Source organism: Ictidomys tridecemlineatus, chromosome 3, assembly GCF_052094955.1.
Source record: "Ictidomys tridecemlineatus isolate mIctTri1 chromosome 3, mIctTri1.hap1, whole genome shotgun sequence".
Classification (NCBI taxonomy): domain Eukaryota; kingdom Metazoa; phylum Chordata; class Mammalia; order Rodentia; family Sciuridae; genus Ictidomys; species Ictidomys tridecemlineatus.
Genome location: NC_135479.1, coordinates 90,671,532 through 90,688,093, shown reverse-complemented (window position 1 = coordinate 90,688,093; position 16,562 = coordinate 90,671,532). Strand labels below are relative to the sequence as shown.

General features: G+C 35.5%; 1 non-coding gene across 1 annotated transcript; it reads right to left on the bottom strand.

The window, feature by feature from the left end:
- Positions 1-7,895: 7,895 nt before the first annotated feature.
- LOC120884714 (U6 spliceosomal RNA) lies at positions 7,896-8,000 on the bottom strand. Its single transcript, XR_005727125.2, has one exon. It is a non-coding gene; the product is annotated as a U6 spliceosomal RNA (small nuclear RNA).
- Between the last annotated feature and the right edge of the window lie 8,562 nt (positions 8,001-16,562).

The window sequence follows — 16,562 nt, the reverse complement described above, 5'->3', positions numbered from 1 at the left end:
TATGTAGAACCTAGAAAGAAAGAAAGAAAAAGACCATGAAATTAGAAGGGAGATTGATAGAGAAGATAAAGGTGACCAGTGGGCAGGAGATGGTAGGGAAACAGGCGAAATGGTGTTGAAAATATTTTATATGTATGTACAACTATGTCCATTGAAACCTGTTGCTTCTGTATAATTAATGCACATGAAATAGAAAGTGGTATTTTTATTTTATTTATTTTCATTCTATACCTTATTCCTCATTCCTTATTATTTCCTATTCCTTTTTCAATTCTAGCCCCATATAGTTCAGACATGGGTTTGGGGCATTTGTGTTGTTGTTGCATTACAGAAATCTCAGAAGGGCTTCTGCTCTGATGCAGAAATAATGATTGATAAGTGGATACATAGATGATTGTTGGGAATGGAATCAGTGCATTGGCTGTTGGAACCAAACGTCTACAACCTTCTGTTTAGCTCCATATAGCTGCCTTATAGCCTTTGAATGAGCAAAATCTATCTCCTGAAATTATTTCTTAAGGCAAGGCTCTTTCTTGTTTAAAGATTTATGACATATTAATTTAGGAGGCTTTTCAGGTTTTCTTAGAAAGGTCTGCTACTATCCAGAGCTGAAGTGGTGATGGCTTGGGAGCTCTTTTGAACCTGGCAGAGCTGGAGTAGTATTTCAGAGATCATTGCCAGCTCTTCTACTCAGTAATTATGGGACAGTTTGAATGTGAGTGGGAACTTCAGGACAAGTGTGCCAGTGACATCGCATTTCTTAAAAATTTTAAAGTATTTTTTGCCTCCTGTTACTTATATAAATGTCAAGATGCAGTTTGACATAATTATAAATGTATGTAGTATAATTTGCTCTAATTTGGTCCTCAATCCTTTCCTGCTCCTCCCCTCCTCCCTCCCTATACCCTTCCCCCCACCATACTGATCTTCCTGGCATTTGCACACACACACACACACACACACACACACACACACACATTTTTCATTAGTGCCTTGTGGATATACATAATGGTGACATTCACTGTGAGATCCGAGTCTTTCTTTGGATAAATTTCAGTTATACGTATTCTTCATAAATCCATGAAAAATTCTCCATCCCATGATGACTTTAAATTTGAATTAAATCTCAAATTTGCATGATTTATTTTTTAATTGAAACTTCATTATTCCCAAATAAAATGCAGGTCTTTTTTTCCTATAGCTATTTGTAAAAATTGACTTTCGGTCGTCCTGTTTGTGAAACATGAACAATAACTGAAAGATTAATATTTGATAGGTGATCGATCGATCGTCATGGCAATATTTGCTGAGTAAGAGAATGAAATGCATACATATCAAAAATGTTTAGTATATAGTGACTAAGGATAATATAGTCTACTCTTGAAAATTTTAATCAACGTTAATTTTTATCTGATCTTCTGACTCCTCAGACAGTTTTAATCAATTTCTGTGTACTTTCGAGAAGCTTGAAGAATTCATGGAGTGTCTAAGAACAAACAATACTTTTACCCAAGTCCATTTCTTCATATATGTACACCCCATTAAGTTCAGACTGCATAGAGATGTCAAGGTTTCTATGTTATTGTTTTTAGATAGCTTAAATCTTTTTTCCCTCAGCTTTTAGAATATTATATACAATGAAAATTCGAAGGTGGGAAAGTGGTAATTTAGAGATACCATTAATTTGAAGCATCTTGATTGCTAGTGTTCAGATTTTTAAAGACACTATCATTAAAATTCAAAAGAATCTTTAGCACAAAGCATTTGTAAAATAATGATTTTATTATTTGTTCTTTTTAGTTATACATGCCAGTAAAATATATTTATGTATTTTAGCATATTATATATACATGGAGATTAACTCATTCTAATCAGAATATTGTTCATGTGGTTGTACATGATGCAAGGTTACCTTCATAATGTATTCAAATACAAGGCTAGATTACAAGTTATGCCTGATTAATTCTACTGTCCTTCCTACTGTTCTGCTCCCTCCCTTCTCTTTTTTTCCCTAATCCAATGTACTTCTATTCTTCCCCTCTCTACCCTCTCTTGTGGTGGGTTAGCATATACACATATCAGAGAGAATATTTGGCCTTAGGCTTATTTTACTTATTCTTCAGTTCTATCCATTTACCACCATATAACTACAATTTTATTCTTCACGGCTGAGTGATATTTAATTGTCTATATAATACATTTTCTTAATATATCCATCCATTGAAGGACATTTAGGTTGGTTATGTAGCTTAGCTATTGTGAATTGAGCTGCTATAAACATTGATATGGCTGTGTCACTGTAGTATGCTGATTTTAAGTACTTTGGGTATAGACCAAGGAGTGGAATAATGATCAAATGGTGGTTCTGTTCCAAGTTTTCTAAAGAATCTCCATACTGCTTTCCATAGTGGTTGCACTGATTTGTAGTCCAACCAACAATATATAAGAGTACCTATCTCCCCACCTCCTCACCAACATTTATTATCATTTGTATTCTTTAGAGTTGTCATTCTGCTGGGAATGAGATAGAATCTCAGTGTAGTTTTAATTTTCATTTCTTTAATTGCTAGAGATGTTGAACATTTTTCATATACTTTATGACTATTTATAATTTTTCTTCTTTGTAGTGTCTGTTCAGTTTCCCAAAACCAAAGTAAAATAAAATAACCCAATCAATAACTTCAATCTTAATAAAATAATGACCTTAAATACACATCTCCCAAGTTACTTAAAACTGACTGCTGATTCCAAGAATAATATTAAATCAAATTTTATTATATTTATCCAGAAGAGTATTCTGGTTTATTGTAGCTAAATATTACTCAAACCAAACTCCTAAGAAATATTCAAATAGGATTAGGATAGTGACATTCTCAGTGTCTGCTAGATCTTTCTTAATTTGTATATCCATAGCAGTAAAACAGAATCAGGCTAGAAAACTGCATGCAGATACTCCTTGACTTATGATGGGATAAATTCCTGAAAAACCATTACATGTTCAAATATAATAAATCGAAAATACATTTGACACACCCCACTTATTGATATCATAGCTTGGCCTAGTGGACCATAACTGTGCCAAGAACACTTAAATCAAACTAGAGTTGAACAAGTTAATCTACCAGAAAGACTGATTTATAGTAAAATGTTGAATATCTCATGATAATTTTCATTTATTGAATACTTGTATCCTAAAAGTGTTGGCAACACTGTATACCATGGAGTATCAGTTGTGCACTCTTGTAACTGTGTGGCGAGCTGAGGATTGTGGCTCTCTGCTACTGCCCAGGATTGCTGAAGAGCATCATGATACATATTGCAAGCTTGAGAAAGTATGATATATGGCTTCTGAGCTGGCCCCAGTCTTGCAGTGATGTAATTCCAGAGACTAAGGAGGCTGAGAAAGGAGGATTACAAGGTCACTTGACCCTATCACAATTTTTTGTTTTAAAAAAAGAAAAACAAAAGGAGAAAAAATATGGCTTCTATTGAATGTATATGACTTTTACACCATGGAAAGTAGAATATCCATAAGTCAAGCCATCCTAAATCAGGAACCACCTGTGTCTGATTGAAATGTCAATTGTATTTTTGTGGACTTAGTAACTGGATACAACCGTCAAGAAATTTATATGAACACAGATAGCCAAAGTTATAGTTACTTTATTCAAGATGTTCAAAACACATTTTAGAAATTATCATATAGGCTTTTAATAAATGTTTCTTTGGGTCACTGTATGTTCCTTAGCCCTGTCTTCAGTAAAGTAGAAGAAAAGGGTCTCTCACAGATGGACTTCATCAGAAATTCTAGAAGTATGGCCCAGTCCTTGCATTTTAGTGAGTTTTCCAGTTGATTCAGATGCAGAAAGAGGTTTGAGAGGAACTTGAGTGAAGAGACTGAACTAGTTCTCCCAAGGAAATATTTCCACTGAACAGAGTCACGGGTACATTTTCTGCTAAGTGCTCCACAGACCTGACAGTGCTCACTGGTACAACTAGTGAATATTATTCTTAGGGTTCCTATGAATAAAACTGGAACAGCTTATATTTCTTTAGAATGGAATTGAGAAAGGCCCTCAGGCAATGCAAATATGTGACTGAAGTTCTGCAGACAAACTTCTCCATATGTGGTCTGCCACTCTTGTTCATATGTGGCGACAGGCCTGGACATGAGCAGAACACCCATGTGTGGCCATCAAACTGGCTTCTATGCAATAGCACGTTTGAACAGAGTTCCTTTCTACAGCACTCCAGGACCTCTTTATTCTTAGAAATGGCCAGACTTATGAGTTTTTCTGTTGTGCAGAGTTAGCCATCAGTATCGATTCTATTTGTGCCCAACAAAATTCTGCTTTATCCAAGACTGTTCTCACATCTTTTGAGCTTGTTTCCATATAATTCCAGTATATTTTTTAAGTGTTATTCATTTTTTTAAAACTGATTATGGCATTCTAAAAGTGGGCCTGTAAAATGTTCCTGTTGGCCAAGAAAACACACAGAGAGACATGTGAATACACACTGTACGCCTCAAGAACAAAGACCTGAATGTGTTTTGAAAACAGTTTTAAAAACTGTTCACAGAGGTTTGCACTAGATTAAATCACTTTTGAAAAGTTTATTGTGCAAAAGTGGAATTTATACTATAAATATTTTATATCTACTCCATGGATTTTGATTCTTTCTCCTTTTCTCTGGGAAGAATATTTCCATGAGAGTACTAAATTTTGTGGAAATCGTGAACAACCAAGTATACTTCCTTTGAAATGTATGTTGTTTCCAAAACCCTATGAATGTTTAAGAAACGTGTAGTTCAGGATTGGAAATGTAAATTAAAAAATTAGTTGTCCCCACTCATTTCACCATTGGAGGAAATTCATATGACCATTGTTTATTTTCTATTGATTTTCCATATACCATCTTCTAGTAGGCAAATGAGCATGCATTTATGAGCTCATCGCCTGTGCACAGCTCTGTTGCTTCTTAATTAATTGCAGGTTTACGTATCCATGTTTGCGTAAGTATAATGGAAATTTTAAGTCCCTAGAACAAAGAAAACTTGCATTTATTGCTTTTGTCTTCACAGTGATAGCCTGAAACATTATTTTTCTCTTTAAAAAAATTACTTAAATTGATTTCCATGTGAAAGCATTTCCAACATTCCATTAAATTCCTAGGTTACAATTGATTATTTAATAAAACTGTTTGATAGCTTCTGAGAAGATTATTTCAAAGCATTAAGCTTTACGTGGGTCATTAAATTTGCTTGGAAAAGCAGTAGGAAGCAGAAGTAGTCATAACAGAAGTTGTGGTATTGCTTCACGTACTAATTACTGCCATTGGCTGGCCAGTACTGTAGCTCTCCCTGGAAAAGATGTGACTAAGCATCTTCAGAATGCACTTCATTTGATTTGAAATAGACATAACTAAATACTTGTTAAAACTTAAAGGATTTTAGGGACTTATTTTAAAATTATCAAGAAACATTTCTCCTTAAATAATTGATTACATAGTATCATTTTTTGTTATATAATTTTTACAGAGGTAATATATGAAAGGATATGTAGTCCTCTTTTGACTTTCTTAAAGAGTAAATATTCAATTTATCACTCATAACTGGAATATGTATAGATTGGCAAAGCAAAACATCCAAGACTCATAATATTAATGAAGGCGATCATCATAGAAAAGCACCATGTTTAGAACCCAAAATAAATTAATTCTATATGTAGGACATCTTCTCCTTTATTCTAACAAGTCCCATATGATCAAAGCCAATGATCCACAAGATGGTCTCTTAGTCATACCTCAACTTAAAGATGCTCCTCAACCTCTGATAAGGATACATCCCTAGCAACTCACTAGGATGAACATATTGTAAGTCAAAACCTACACATTTTATATGTTCAGCCTATGGATCATCCCAGAGCATCTCAGAACAATGCAAAGCATTGGTTTTTTTTCTCTAATAATAAATAAGGGGGAGCTGAGGTTCATAGACACCACCCAGCATCCTGAGACAGTTTCTTTCTGCATAACAACAGGCTGAAGAGATGTCAAAAGTCAAAACAACATTTCTATGGAATTCATAGAGCTTCTGTACCATTGTAAAGTTAAAAAATCATAAGCATATTGCTGTCAATGGGGTATCATGTTTATCGTTAAATCCTGAAATCTTTCAAAGTGGAAGAGATCAATTAATTAATTTTAGTAGTGGGTGCAATCAGCAGGATATCATTATGATAGATAAAATTAGAGTTAAGATAAGTGTAGTTTTAACAGTATCTTTGTCTACCCAAAGCAACAATAGATTCTGAGAAAGTAAGAATAATATTTTTATTGCACAGGGTTAGCTTTTAAAAGAAATACATAGAGAAGAAATAATAATGTTATTTTCAAGTATTAATATCTATATTAAGCTGTCCTATGACATACTCATAAAATATTTTTATGGGCCACTGGTACATAGCAACTATGTATGCAGTTTTAATGTGTTTGAGCCTCCAGTTTGGGTTAGGCATCTTGTATGTGTCATAATACTCTGTATTTTTATAAGAAATCCTCCAAGGGGCTTTTTAGGGTTTACTCTTCAACATCCATTCCCTTTCTCTCAGATGGCCCAGCAAAATTTCCTTTAAGAAATACTTCCTTCAGCTATTACTAGTCATGTTGGTTTGTATACCCTCCATAGGTCTTAGTATGTCCCCACTCCTAAAAAGTGATTTTTTTCTCCTAGAGATAAAATCTAATTTAAGATAAGGAGATATGAGACTATTATAATACTGTGACTTAAGGAGAATGCATTTTGCTCGCACCTTCAGGATTTGCTAGAAAAATTCCATGAAACCTGATGCCATTGTGTTTTTGCTCCCATAGGGGAAGCCATCTTGGAGATAAAGTGGAGCTTAAGGGATGTAGGCAAACCGCCTATTGTACTCTGCTCTGAATCTACTGGACTAAAGGATAGCACATAGGGAAGCAGGTCAACATATAGACTGTTGGTTCTTCCTTTTGTGCTCCCTTATTTATTAAAAATAAATAAATAAATGTAACCTAAATAGAGTATTTGGCCACATGCACATGAATACCTCCAAGTAATTATGAAATCTTCAAAGTGCATATCTTTACAATCATACTGCAGTTTATAAAGTTTATATACCTTAGTGGCAAGCAATTATAGAAATTATTTCAAACTGTGCTGTAAATGGCAGCAAAATACCATTATGCCACATAGACCTTCTACTGGGGACTCAGTCTAACTGTTACTGGCCAGGGCAGAAAATAATTAGTCTTTTGACAAATAATCAAAATATTTTCCAATACCAAACATGGTAGACAAACTTGACACAAAAGGATTAATAAATATAAGCCAGGCTAAAAAATGCTTACCTTTTATATCCTTTAGTCCCTACATATTTTACACCCTTCTCCTTTATTTATCTACATGTGGTGAATATCCCAGGGCTCTTGTATACACTGTAACTTTTAAAATATAAATATGGGTGCATTTAGCACATTAAAATAGATGGTTGGGAAAATCCAGTACCTATTGTCTTTTAAATAAAACATGCTATTTTTTTTAAATTGTTGGTTGTTCAAAACATTACATAGTTCTTGACATATCATATTTCACACTTGATTCAAGTGGGTTATGGACTCCCATTTTTACACCGTATACAAATTGCCTAATCACATCAGTTACACTTCCATTGATTTACATATTGCCATTCTAGTGTCTGTTGTATTCTGCTGCCTTTCCTATTCTCTACTATCCTTCCTCCACTCCCATCCCCTCCCCTCTTCTCTCTTTACCTCCTCTACTGTAGCTCATTTCTCCTCCTTGTATTATTTTTCCTTTTCCCCTCACTTCCTCTTGTATGTAACTTTGTATAACCCTGAAAAATATGGAACGCTTCACGAATTTGCATGTCATCCTTGTGCAGGAGCCATGCTAATCTTCTCTGTATCATTCCGATTTTAGTATATGTTCTGCCGAAGCGAGCAAAAAACCTGCTGTTTCAAAAAATTCAATCCCACTTCTCATTATATAGAATGGAAATAAGACACGATGGTGTTATTTGACAGACTATAATATTCCAAATCACAGGCATCTATGATAATAATAAAAAAAATTGATTTCAAAGCTAAGATCATAAAGAAGCAATTTTCCAAAGTCCATAATAATTTAGTTAGTTTCACTTCTTAAAATATATCTTACTTTTTTAATCATATACAGAAGATTGAATTTTTGCTTGTATTAAGGGAAACCTTTGCTTTAAAAAGTTGTGCATTATTGCCAATTTATTTTTAATATAGCAAATATAGAATACATACAATGTTTCAAGAAAAGTTGGTCCATTTCCTATTCTAACAATTAGGGTTTCGTGCCAGAATTGGTACTATGCAATCCATTTCATTATTTAGTGTATTTAATGGGTAAACTGTGCATCATTCATTGCTAATAACGATTTTAAACACCTTTTTGAAGTAATATAGTAATTGAGAATAAAAAAGCAACAAAAAATTCCAAAGAATAAATATATCCATAAAGTTCAGCTAATGATGTAAAATTATAAAGAATTACTTTTTAAAATAATGCTAACAATTAATAATGCAAATGTAATAAACTCAGGAATATTTGAAACAATGAAAAAAAATAAGCTTTATATTTATGATCAATATTGGGAAAAATTCCTTCCTTAAAAATATTGACCACAACAAAAATCTTACCTCTTCTTTTTGGTTATTTGGTGTTTGACAAAAAACAGTTGTTCTCTCTGAATGCAAAAGGTTCTTAAAATATCTTGATATATGACAAACTTGTAGGATAAATAGTTCTCTTTGCCTTATCCTCCAAATTACCAAAAAAAATAGAGTTATTTTTAAAACAATGTAAAGAAAAAGCTCATCTAGGTGCCTGCAAGTTAGGTGGAACTCTGACCACCGGTAGATCAGCCCCAGAGGCCTGCTGAGGGGCAGGCCCGCCCCCTCCCCCCTGCCCCCCCATGCCTGCAAGTTAGGCGGAACTCTGACCATGGGCAGATCAGGCCCAGCAGCCTGCTGAGGGGCAGGCCCGCCCCCTCCCCCGTGCCTGCAAGGTAGGTGGAACTCTCACCATGGGCAGATCAGGCCCAGCAGCCTGCTGAGGGGCGGAGCCACCCCTCCCTCCATGCCTGCAAGTTAGGCGGAACTATGACCACTGGCACAATCAGGCCCAGTGGCCTGTTGAGGGGTGGAGCTGCCCCCTCCCTCCGTGCCTGCTAGTTAGGCGGAACTCTGACCACCGGCAGTTCGGGCCCAGCATCCTGCGGAGTGACAGAGCTGCCCCACGCGCATGCAGGGTAGGCGGACCTGCGACCCACCAGCAGAACAGGTCCAGCGGCCTGCTGAGGGGCAGGCTCACCCCCTCCCCCAGTGCATGCATGGTAGGCGGAACTGTGACCACCGGCAGATCAGGCCCAGCGGCCCGCTGAGGGGCGTAGTCACCCCCTCCCCCCGCACCTGCAAGGTAGGTGGACCTGCGACCCACTGGCAGGTCAGGCCCAGCAACCTGCGGAGAGACAGAGCTGCCCCACGTGCTTGCATGGTAGGCGGACCTGCGACCAACAGGCAGAGCAGACCTAGCGGCCTGCCAGTGTGGTAGACAGATCACCCCAACTGGAGGAGGATCACAGCCACTACCTGCCCAGCAAGGGAGTTTTTTCAGCTATACAAGAGCAATATAAATAAATAGAGGGAAAATTTCAAAAACACAACAGTTTCACCAAACAGAAAGAAACGCGAGCAGTATGAAAAGACAAGGAAAGAAAGGACCACAAGCAATGCAGGTCAACTCAACTCTAGAAGAGGTAATAGCTACAACAGATGGAATGTCAGACAAAGAATTCAGTATATACATGCTTCAGATGGTCTGGAGTCTCAAGGAAGACATGAGACAGCAAAATCAGACAATGAAAGATCACTTTGACAAGGAACTACATAAACAAATCCAGGAAGTAAAAGATCAATTTCACAGGGAGTTAGAGGTAATAAAAAACAAACAAATAGAAATCCTAGAAATGCAGGAAGCAATAAACCAACTTAAAAACTCAATTGAGAATACTACCACCAGAGTAGATCACTTAGAAGATAGAACATCAGACAATGAAGACAAAGTATTTTAACTTGAAAAGAACATAGACAGCTCAGCAAGTCTGCTAAGAAACCATGAGCAGAACATCCAAAAATTATGGAATAATATTAAAAGACCAAACTTAAGGGTCATTGGGATACAGGAAGGCACAGAGCTCCAACCAAAAAAATAAACAACCTATTCAATGAAATAATACGAGAAAACTTCCCAGACTTGAAGAATGAGACAGATTCCCAAATCCTAGAAGCCTACAGGACGCCAAACGTGCAAAACCATAAGAGATCCACACCTAGACACATTATAATGAAGATGCCCAACATACAGAATAAGGAGAGAATTTTAAAAGCTACAAGAGAAAGGAAGCAGATTACATTTAGGGGTAAACCAATCAGGATAACAGCTGATCTTTCAACACAGACCCTGAAAGCTAGAAGATCCTGGAATAACATATTTCAAACACTGAAATAAAATGGGTTCCAACCAAGAATCATGTATCCAGTGAAACTAAGCTTCAGGATGGAAGATGAAATTAAAACCTTCCACGATAAACAAAAGTTAAAAGATTTTGCAGCTAGAAAACCATCTCTTCAAAAAATCCTTGGCAAAACATTACAGGAAGAGGAAATGGAAAATAACAATGAAAACCAACAGTGGGAGGTAGGACAGTAAAGGGGGGAAAATAATCAAAGAGGAAAACAAATCAGGTTTAGTAACATTAATAAACAAATATGGCTGGAAGAACAAACCATATCTCAATAATAACCCTAAATGTTAATGGCTTAAACTCACCAATTAAGAGACACAGGCTAGTAGAATGGATCACAAAACAAGACCCAACAATATGCTGCCTACAGGAGACGCATCTGATAGGAAAAGATATTCATAGACTGAAGGTGAAAGGTTGGGAAAAATCATACCACACATATGGACTGCGGAAACAAGCAGGAGTGTCCATACTCATATCTAATAAAATAGATTTCAAGCCAAAGTTAATTAAAAGGGATAAAGAAGGACACTTCATACTGCTCAAGGGAACCATACACCAACAAGACATAACAATCATAAATATATATGCCCCAAATAATGGTGCAGCTGTGTTCATCAAGCAAACTCATCTCAAGTTCAAGAGTCTAATAGATCACCATACAATAATCATGGGAGACTTCAACACACCTCTCTCACCACTGGACAGATCTTCCAAACAAAAGTTAAATAAGGAAACTATAGAACTCAATAACACAATTAACAACCTAGACTTAATTGACATATATAGACTATACCACCCAACATCAAGTAGTTACACCTTTTTCTCAGCAGCACATGGAACCTTCTCAAAAATAGACCATATATTATGTCACAGGGCAACTCTTAGACAATATAAAGGGGTAGAGATAATACCATGCATCTTATCTGATCATACTGGAATAAAACTGAAAATCAATGATAAAAGAAGGAAAGAAACATCAAGCATCAAGTGGAGAATGAACAATAGGATGCTGAATGATCAATGGGTTTTAGAAGACACCAAGGAGGAAATTAAAAACTTCCTAGAGTTAAATGAAAACACAGACACAACATATCGGAATCTATGGGACACATTAAAAGCAGTTCTAAGAGGAAAATTCATCGCTTGGAGTTCATTCCTCAAAAAAAGAAAAAACCAACAAATAAATGATCTCTTACTTCATCTCAAAATCCTAGAAAAAGAAGAGCAAAACAACAGCAAAAGAAGTAGAAGGCAAGAAATAATTAAAATCAGAGCTGAAATTAATGAAATTGAAACAAAAGAAACAATTGAAAAAATTGACAAAACCAAAAGTTGGTTCTTTGAAAAAATAAATAAAATCGACAGGCCCTTAGCCATGCTAACGAAGAGAAGAAGAGAGAGAACTCAAATTACTAACATACAGGATGAAAAAGGCAATATCACAACAGACACTTCAGAAATACAGAAGATAATCAGAAATTATTTTGAATCCTTATACTCCAATAAAATAGAAGATAGTGAAGGCATAGATAAATTCCTTAAGTCTTATGATCTGCCCAGATTGAGTCAGGAGGATATAGACAACCTAAACAGACCAATAACAATAGAGGAAATAGAAGAAACCATCAAAAGATTACCAACTAAGAAAAGCCCAGGACCGGATGGGTATACAGCAGAGTTTTACAAAACCTTTAAAGAGGAACTAACACCAATACTTTTCAAGCTATTTCAGGAAATAGAAAAAGAGGGAGAACTTCCAAATTCATTCTACGAGGCCAACATCACCCTGATTCCGAAACCAGACAAAGACACTTCAAAGAAAGAAAACTACAGACCAATATCTCTAATGAACCTTGACGCAAAAATCCTCAATAAAATTCTGGCGAATCGGGTTCAAATACATATCAAAAAAATTATACACCATGATCAAGTAGGATTCATCCCTGGGATGCAAGGCTGGTTCAATATACGGAAATCAATAAATGTTATTCACCACATCAATAGACTTAAAAATAAGAACCATATGATCATCTCAATAGATGCAGAAAAAGCATTCGACAAAGTTCAGCATCCCTTTATGTTCAAAACTCTAGAAAAATTAGGGATAACCGGAACATACCTCAACATTGTAAAAGCAATCTATGATAAGCCACAGGCCAGCATCATTCTGAATGGAGAAAAATTGAAGGCATTCCCTCTAAGATCTGGTACAAGACAGGGATGGCCTCTCTCACCACTTCTGTTCAACATAGTCCTTGAAACACTGGCCAGAGCAATTAGACAGATGAAAGAAATTAAAGGCATAAAAATAGGAAAAGAAGAACTTAAATTATCACTATTTGCAGATGATATGATCCTATACCTAGCAGACCCAAAAGGGTCTACAAAGAAGCTACTAGAGCTAATAAATGAATTCAGCAAAGTGGCAGGATATAAGATCAACACGCATAAATCAAAGGCGTTCCTGTATATCAGCGACAAATCCTCTGAAACGGAAATGAGGACAACTACTCCATTCACAATATCCCCCCAAAAAATAAAATACTTGGGAATCAACCTAACAAGAGAGGTGAAAGATTTATATAATGAAAATTACAGAACCCTAAAGAAAGACATAGAAGAAGACCTTAGAAGATGGAGAAATATACCCTGCTCATGGATAGGCAGAACTAACATCATCAAAATGGAGATATTACCAAAAGTTCTCTATAAGTTCAATGCAATACCAATCAACATCCCAACAGCATTTCTTGTAGAAATAGATAAAAGAATCATGAAATTCATATGGAATAATAAAAGACCCAGAATAGCAAAAACAATGCTAAGCAGGAAGTGTGAATCAGGTGGTATAGCAATACCAGACTTCAAACTATACTACAGAGCAATAGTAACAAAAACAGCATGGTACTGGTACCAAAACAGGTGGGTGGACCAATGGTACAGAATAGAGGACACAGTAACCAATCCACAAAACTACAACTACCTTGTATTTGATAAAGGGGCTAAAAGCATGCAATGGAGGAAGGATAGCATCTTCAACAAATGGTGCTGGGAAAACTGGAAATCCATTTGCATCAAAATGAATCTGAATCCCTATCTCTCGCCATGCACAAAAGTTAACTCAAAATGGATCAAGGAGCTTGATATTAAATCAGAGACACGGCATCTGATAGAAGAAAAAGTTGGCTACGATCTACATACTGTGGGATCAGGCCCCAAATTCCTCAATAGGACACCCATAGCGCAAGAGTTAACAACTAGAATCAACAAATGGGACTTACTCAAACTAAAAAGTTTTTTCTCAGCAAAAGAAACAATAAGAGAGATAAATAGGGAGCCTACATCCTGGGAACAAATCTTTAATCCACACACTTCAGATAGAGCCCTAATAACCAGAATATACAAAGAACTCAAAAAATTAGACAATAAGATAACAAATAACCCAATCAATAAATGGGCCAAGGACCTGAATAGACACTTCTCAGAGGAGGACATACAATCAATCAATAAGTACATGAAGAAATGCTCACCATTGCTAGCAGTCAGAGAAATGCAAATCAAAACTACCCTAAGATACCAACTCACTCCAGTAAGATTGGCAGCCATTAGGAAGTCAAACAACAATAAGTGCTGGAGAGGATGCGGGGAAAAGGGCACTCTTGTTCATTGCTGGTGGGACTGCAAATTGGTGCAGCCAATTTGGAAAGCAGTATGGAGATTTCTTGTAAAGCTGGGAATGGAACCACCATTTGACCCAGTTATTCCCCTTCTTGGTCTATTCCCTAAAGACTTAAAAAGAGCATGCTACAGGGACACTGCTGCATCGATGTTCATAGCAGCACAATTCATGATAGCAAGATTGTGGAACCAACCTAGATGCCCTTCAATAGATGAATGGATAAAAAAAATGTGGCATTTATACACAATGGAGTATTACTCTGCATTAAGAACCGACAAAATCATAGAATTTGGAGGGAAATGGATGGCATTAGAGCAGATTATGCTAAGTGAAGCTAGTCAATCGTTAAAAAACAAATACCAAATGACCCCTTTGATATAAGGGGAGTAAACTAGGACAGGGTAGGGACGAAGAGCTTGAGAAGAAGATTTACATTAAACAGGGATGAGAGGTGGGAGGGAAAGGGAGTGAGAATGATATATAAGAGGAAAGGAGGGGTAAGACAAGATAATACAAATGGAAGAAATGATTTACAGTAGAAGGGGTAGAGAGAGAAAAGAGGAGGGGAGGGGAGGGGAGGGGGGATAATAGAGAATAGGACTGACAGCAGAATACATCAGACACTAGAAAAGCAATATGTCAATCAATGGAAGGGTAACTGATGTGATACAGCAATCTGTATACGGGGTAAAGTTGGGAGTTCATAACCCGCTTGAATCAAACTGTGAAAGATGATGTATTAAGAACTGTGTAATGTTTTGAACGACCAACAATAAAAAAAAAAAGAAATAGTTAACTAACCAGTTTAGTTTCCAAATAATCTCAGAGCTGAATTTCTGGCTTTCAGATTTTAAATGAAGTGCACTGAAACTCAGCCTCATGGACTCTTCTCCCTCTTCTCCTTCCAATAACTGTGATTTTTATAATCCCAAACATTTTCTCCTTCACACCAAAGGTAACATCATAGAGTTTCAGTTAGAATGAGCTGAAGGAAAGTTAGCAGAGTAAATTAAAGATCTACAAGTGAAAACTGATATATTTTGGTTGATTTTAATGATGCTTTTTAAAAACTGTGAGCCAACCTTCAATAATTAACTATCTCACTTCAAAATAAAAAAAAAAAAGAACTGTGTAATGTTTTGAACTACCAACAATAAAAAAAAATGAGGACCAGCAAATCTAAGACAGAAAGATTAACAGTTACCTAAGGGTGAAGGGTGAAGGAAGGAAGAGATTAGAGGTGAGGGAATAACTGCTACAGGCATGGGGCTTATTTTTGGAGTGATGAAAAGCAAAACTTAAACTGCAATGATGATTGCACAACCTTGTGTATATACCAAAAACCACTTAATTATACACTTTAAATGGATGACCTGTATGATATGTAAATTATATCCCAATAAAGCTGCTTTAAAAAGAAAAAATAAATAAATAAATAAAATAAAATAACTAAGCGATTTTTGGAAAAAAAAAAAAAAAAAGAAAATCTCATCCAAAAGTGTTTCATTTGATGACTGAAGATTTAAGTGTGTCTTAATAGAAATATAAAAAGTATGTTCAATATGATTAAATATATGATGACTTTCTTCTAGTTTAATTTGGCAATGGTGAAAAAATTAATTTTTTTATCTATCAAAAGTTGAGCTACTATATATATCTACTATATATATAACTACTATATATATACATGTATATATAAATAGATTAAATATCAAATTGTGTAAGGATTTGAAATTGGAAATAATAAAAATATAATTTATATTTTTTATTGTTATCACTATCTTAAAAAGTACTTTTTATAATTTTACTGTGATTAAAAAAATCCTCAATGAAATGTTTTATACAGTTGGAATAAAATACATGGTTTAAATAAATATGGGAAGTTATAAATAGACCATAGTAATTCTATGCTGTGTGTATATAAATACATGGGGAAATAATCTTTTAATTTTATTTGACCCTCAAGCAACTAGTGTAGGTTGAATCCTACGTTTGTTAAACTCAATTTTCAGTAAACATTTTGGCTTAGTACTTTATTTTCAAACCCACATTTTCATTTACATCTTTACTTGTATATCCATAACTTATTACTGACAAACATCATGTACTTAAAGCTTTATTCTAAGAAGAGAGCAATGCATTTTTCAAAATTTTGTTCTGCTTTTACTTCACTACAGTTTTACTACTCTGTAACCCTTTGTATTTAAGAAATTAGTGTAAGAATATCAATTTAAAAAAGGTAGAATTTTCACCTAAAAGATCTCCCA